Source organism: Cebus imitator, unplaced genomic scaffold (assembly GCF_001604975.1).
Source record: "Cebus imitator isolate Cc_AM_T3 unplaced genomic scaffold, Cebus_imitator-1.0 Scaffold233, whole genome shotgun sequence".
NCBI lineage: Eukaryota > Metazoa > Chordata > Mammalia > Primates > Cebidae > Cebus > Cebus imitator.
This window is the reverse complement of record NW_016107548.1, coordinates 136,044-142,467: the sequence shown is the minus strand read 5'-3', so window position 1 is coordinate 142,467 and position 6,424 is coordinate 136,044.

The following is a 6,424-nucleotide window of genomic DNA, read 5'->3' as shown; positions in this document are numbered from 1 at the left end:
AAAAAAAAAAAAAAAAAAAGATAAAAGTAAAATGGGAGTGACAGAAACTTCCCCAAAACAGAACTGTAAAAAGATGGAAGATGTTCCTCTCACAGGTAAGCTTAGTCTGGAGGTAGTAATTGAGGGTTGCATGATTGACATAATTGTCAAGGGCTCCGTTACCCTGTAACTTTTTGCTCCACTATCCTTAAAATACAGAACCCTTAGGCCTAATTGGTTGCTCCAGCTCCAGTTAGCATGCACATATTTCAACTAGCAGGAAAAAGAAAAATAATGAGAAGGGCACACTGTCTTCATTTCAGAACATGTCTGATATTGTTCATACTTCTGTTTACATCCCATTGGGCAGAACTTAGTCATATACATACATAACTCAAGAGAGTTTGGGAAGTGTAGCTTCTGTTCTAGATGGTCATGAGCCCAATTAAAATTCATGAATAATTTACTAACAAAGGAAATAATGGTTGCTGAGTGACAATCCAGTTTTTTCACTAAGAACATGTCAACATTATTTTATGTATCTATCTATCTAATCATCTATCTATCTGATATCTCTTTTTTCTATTAACTATGAACCCTATAATGGCTTGGGCTTTGTACCTTCAACAGTTGGAATTGTATCTGGTATATGATAAGCACTCAATATTCATTAAATAAGTGAATGAATTATGTTATGTATAATTCTAAAGGTTCAGTAGGTTGGAGATTAATTGCAGAATGCATTAAAGGTTTGGCGTGAGTTTGGAATTCAAATGAACAGTCGCTCAAATATACAAAGATGGTGGCTGTTTGTGGGAGAAGTTGTATTTTATAAGATTGAAATAGGTTATACATTATGGTGCCTGATCATTGGATTGGAAGTTTAAGGTTGTAAACCGCAGCACTAGGGGAGGCCAAAGTGGGTGAATCGCTTGAGCTCAGGACTTCGAGACCAACCTCGGCCAGCTAGCAAAACTCTGTCTCTACCACACACACACACACACACACACACACACACACACACGCCAGGTACGTGGCATGTACCTATATTCCCAGCTACTCCAAAGGTTGGGGTGGGAAGTTTACTTGAGTCCAGGAGGTAGAGGTTGCAGTACTGTGATCAACCCACTGCACTCCAGCCTGGGGGAGACCAGACCTTGTTTGAAAAAAAAAAAAAAAGAAAAAGAAAGGGAGAAGAGAATGTTAAAAGTTGTAGAAAGCTACTTAAATCTAGCTATCTACTTAATCTAGCTAACTACTGCAATTGCTTCTAAACAAACATTTGCATTGAAATTGTAATTAGGTATCAATGAGAAACCCATCTAGCTATCTACTTAATCTAGTTAACTATTGCAATTGCTTCTAAACAAACATTTGCATTGAAATTGTAATTAGATATCAATGAGAAACCCATCTAGCTATCTACTTAATCTAGTTAACTATTGCAATTGCTTCTAAACAAACATTTGTATTGAAATTGCAATTAGGTGTCAATGAGAAACCATTTTGCCAAAGCAAATAAATTTAAATTCCCTCTCAAAATCCCTTGAATGCCCTTATGTTCCTGGCTGTAGCCTTTACCATAGTGTGCTATTAGACAAGTCTTTTACACTCTGTTTTCTCATCTGTAAAATATCTATCACATAAAGTCATGGACATTTTACCGGGGACAATTTAGAAATTCCTTATACTTAGCAAAAGTTTAATAAATGATTTTTTTCTTTTGCTATTATTATTATTTCTGCAATATGCTAGGATTTCGAATTTTAGAATAATCAACTGCATTATTTAGTTAAAAAACAGATTAAAAGAGTTCTGGTTTTCCTATTTGATCATCTTCATACGTTTCCAACTTTATGTTACGTAGAATTCTAAAGGTTGAAATGGAGTCCTCAGCAGATAATCATTGTCATATTAATTTTGGTTTCCAAAATGCAAATAGATACTGTACTTTAAAAGATTGTAAAAGTTCTACTGAATATAAGGTCTTACACCTTTTTTTCTGTTTTTCAAATATATTCCACTTAAAATTCTCTTGCCTTAATTTTTAAGTTCATTTATACATGCCTAGCTTTCCGGTCTCGTGAGTTATTTGTTCTGAAAAAGAAGAAAGAGCAAATCACTGGTGTTGCAGTCTTAAGACGGGATATGCTATCCATTTGCTTCATGACACAAATGCTGAACTTTAAACAGAAGCTTAATATTTATTACAAAGCATTTTCAGGTGGTCCACACTGCAAGCTAATGCCTTTTAATTTAAAATCAAGTCACAATTAATCATTTTCTATTTTATCTGCATAGAGATTTGGTACCAGACAAAATTAAAATTCAGCTCAAATTTGTCATACTGAGATCATCTTTTGTCCTCAGCTCGCACCCTCCCACCCCATGACCACACACACACACACACACACACACACATACACACACTCTGTGGACTAGAAAAGATGTCTCCTACCCCCAGAGACTCAATTCCTACCCTTGTCCTACTACTCATTCCTTCCCTTGAAGCTTCTTTCTCACCCCAAGTTAGGCAGAGTAGTACTTTATTTTTCTTTCAAGGCCCAAAGTATTTTAAACTGACTGGTGCTAAAGACAGAAGATAAGATCTTTTCTTACAGGCAAAATAATAGGATTCTAGAAACTTGTGCATTGGGAGGCTAGTGAGGAAGAACTTTTTGACAAAGATTTTCAACACCTCTGTAACCAAACTATTTCCACTGCTGGAGCTGGCCACAGTTGCATTTCTAACTCCTTTACCACTTGCCAAAAGAGAAAAAAAGATTAAATAAAGTGACTTTTATTGCTGTATTGCTACCTAACAAAAATCCACACCATGAGGACTCATGAAAGGCAACCTTATTCAGCCAGTGGTAAACATGAGCACTTTAGCCAACCGGTAAACAAAGTCTACATCGACCTTCTTCTAACTGAGCACTTGTTTTTAAATTCTGTGTTTCTCTTGTCCCATTGACAGTCTATATTAGGTGGCTGTGGGCAGTCAGAGATTAGGGGAGGATTGGGGAGTTGGGCAGACTGTGGGAACTCACTGTTTGCTAGGTAGGCAGACAACACATTGCCAATATTGAGGCTCGGCTCTGAACTGAGGCACACATAACCCAAACAGGGCAGCTGCCAGGCCAGTGTCGAGTGGCAAGTCTGAGAGGACAATCAGCTCTTTACCAGCCTTCAGGGCCTCAGTTATAGTGCTAACTCTGGGAGGAGAGAATCTGTTTGAAAATATAACAACGGTGGTGCAAACAACTCACCTTTGGTGGGGTTGTCTATGGAAGCACAGCCTTCGGTTTGTGCAAAATTACTCTGTGCTTTCTTCTTGACGCCTAATTGGCCCAGTGTGTCTTCCATGGTTTCTATTTTCCTATCCTGAGGAGGGTCCAGCCTAAAACTGACCTCCTTAGCAGGCAATGGCAAGGGCAGAATAGGAATAGGCAGTGCTGGGGTAATCATTTTACCAGCCAATGTGGGACAGTACAAAAAAGATAGCTGAGTTTTCAACTGGTCTCATTACAATAAAGGCCTAAGGGCAACAAGAGTGGTAAGAGGAAAAATACCAATCACTATTCAGTTAATGTTTGCTAGGCTCGGTTAGCCCAGTTCTATAGATAAGAAAATTGAAGTTCTGGGACGTAAGTAAAACCCTCAAAGCATCATACTCATAAGTTACAGAGACGGAATCACAAATTGGCTCTGTCTGATCCGAAGGCTTCTATTTTTTACACCATATTGTGCAGACATCTCTGTTGTCCTCATCTTCTCTAAATTCCTCTGCATTGATGTCTATACAACAAAAATAAAGCAGAGTTGAGAATTGTCAGAGAAATTATTGCAATGTGCTCCTTACAAATTTCCTTTGGAATTTAACATCCTAATATTAGTTTTATTTGGGGTGAGGTGTTTTTACTTACAATATTTGTGGCTCTTTTCCAACTCATGCTTTTCTTGTTTGCAAACCTCTAGAGTTCCTCATGGTGTCTATTCTCAGGGTACTTTCCTTTGCTTCAGCTGTGCAAATACTAAAGTTATTAAAATGCCTAACATAAACAAATAGAAGCCATTTGCTGCGCAGACCTCTCCTTCCTTTCCTGGCCCATGTACCACACCATAACAAACACACCACCTTTGCTGCCAACAATGAGAATTAAATCTAACTCCATCAAAATAATTCGTTTATAAGGAAGCCCCATGTCATATCTGTCTTTCTTTGTAAATTTATTGCTTTTACCTAAGTGGTTCCTTCTAAGCTCTGAAGTCATGCCTTAAGGTAAGAAGGGATAAGTGAAGGCTGATGACCAGCTTGTCGAGGACACAAGCTAATGTAATAAGGCTGGGAACTTGGAAAGCAAGTTTCATATACAGGAATATTAAGAAACAAGTTGCCAAAGCAAACCTGCAAATCATTTTTTTCCTTTGCTTGCATAATCCCAACACTTATCCAGAACTTTGTCACATTTCCTTTCACAATTCTAGCCAGGCTGTATTTTTCCTCTATAGTACAGCTTCAAAATACTGAAACTTTTTGTTTTAAGTTTTCTCGCCTGCAAGAAAATCTCCTCCTTCTCTTACATACATATTTAGCATGAACTAATTAAGTTAAAGTTCAGTAAAGAAAACATGAAGTTGTTTATTCAAAAAAGATTATTTATGGCTGGGCGCAGTGGCTCATACCTGTAACCAAACACTTTGAGAGGCCAAGTCAGGTGAATTGTTTGAGGTCAGGAGTTCAAGACACGCCTGACCAATATGGTGAAAATGTCTCTACTAAAATACAAAAATTAGCCAGGCATGGTGGTGGGCACCATAATCTCAGCTACTCGGGAGGCTGAGGCAGGAGAAGGACTTGAACCTAGGAGTCGGAGATTGCAGTGAGCCAAGATGGTACCATAGCACTCCAGCCTGGGCAACACAGACTCCCTCTCAAAAAAATAAAAATAAAACAGAGTATATAGTCAAGAAATTTAGTGACAGAGCCTAGACCTTACAGCATATCATATGCCAGAGCATCTGCAGCATGACTATAATAGGAACAAACACATTATTAACAGTCCAAGCCTGTTTCATTGCACAGTACTTATCATAATACCTGGCTTATATAAAATGAGTAATAAATGTTAGCCATTATCGTTAGTAGCACAGAAAACTTTAACTTTAGCATAAACTTCTGAAAAGATGTTATCAAAATACGTAAAGTCACTGTATTAGTCTGTCCTTATGGTGCTGATGACATATGCGAAACTGAGTAATTTACAAAGAAAAAGAGATTTAATGGACTCACAGTTCCACATGGCTGGGGAGACTTCACAATCACGGCAGAAGAGCAGGGGACGTCTTACGTGGTGCCAGGCAAGAGAGAACGAGAGCCATATAAAAGGGGAAACCCCTTCTAAAATCATCAGATTTCGTGAGACTTACTCACTACCATGAGAACAGTACGGGGGAAGCTGCCCCATGATTCAATTATTTCCCACAGGGTCCCTCCCACAACACATGGGAATAATGGGAGCTACAATTCAGGATGACATTTGGGTGGGGACACAGCCAAACTGTATCAGTCACCTTAAGTCAAAATGGCATACACCCCATTTGCAGATGAAGCAGTGAGAAATTAAGTCACATGTTAAAGGTCACACAGAGAGAAAAGTAGAATGGTTTCTTAACTGAGAAAGACATGGATGTACCTTGAATTGTCATATTATTACATATAAATAAAGCATGTGTAGCTCAGAGGAGAGATTGCTGAGAAATAAAGCACCCAGCAATAAACAGTGAAGAGTCTGGAATATCTGATAAGCAAATACTAATATGGACATGATATATTGATGAATTAGAATCTGATGTCATTTACAAAATATGAGTTGTATAAATAATTCTCTTTATTCTGATTTTATGCTCACCATCCAAACTTCCACTAATCTATTAGTTTTCCATGTAGTTAGCTAGAATCCAAACCCACCTGCTTTTTCTCATAAAGTATGCTGCAATTTAAGAGTAAAACATTCAGCACCTAGTAAGTTTGTTCAATAAATGAATGAATGAATAAGAAAAAGAAAGACACTGGAACAGACACAGAAGAGCAAAGTTCAAAAGAAAAGAGAATTTTAAGGCATTGCCAAGGTCTGCACAAAAGCCACAGAAATGACACATGAGAAAAGGTCACTTGATTTGGCAAGAAGTAGATCACTGGCAGAATTTAGAGATACTTTTATAATGTAGTAGTAACAGAATCCAAATAGAAGGGATTTAAGATAAGAATGAGTGGATAGGAAGTGTATGTGGCAAATGGCAACTATGTATTTGAAATGACTGGCTGTGAGCTGAGAAGAGAGTTCAATTTCCAGAAGGGAGAGCAAGTTCCACAAGCATGTGTGAGAGAGAGAGAGAGAGAGAGAGTGTGTGTGTGTGTGTGTGTGTGTGTGTGTGTGTGTGT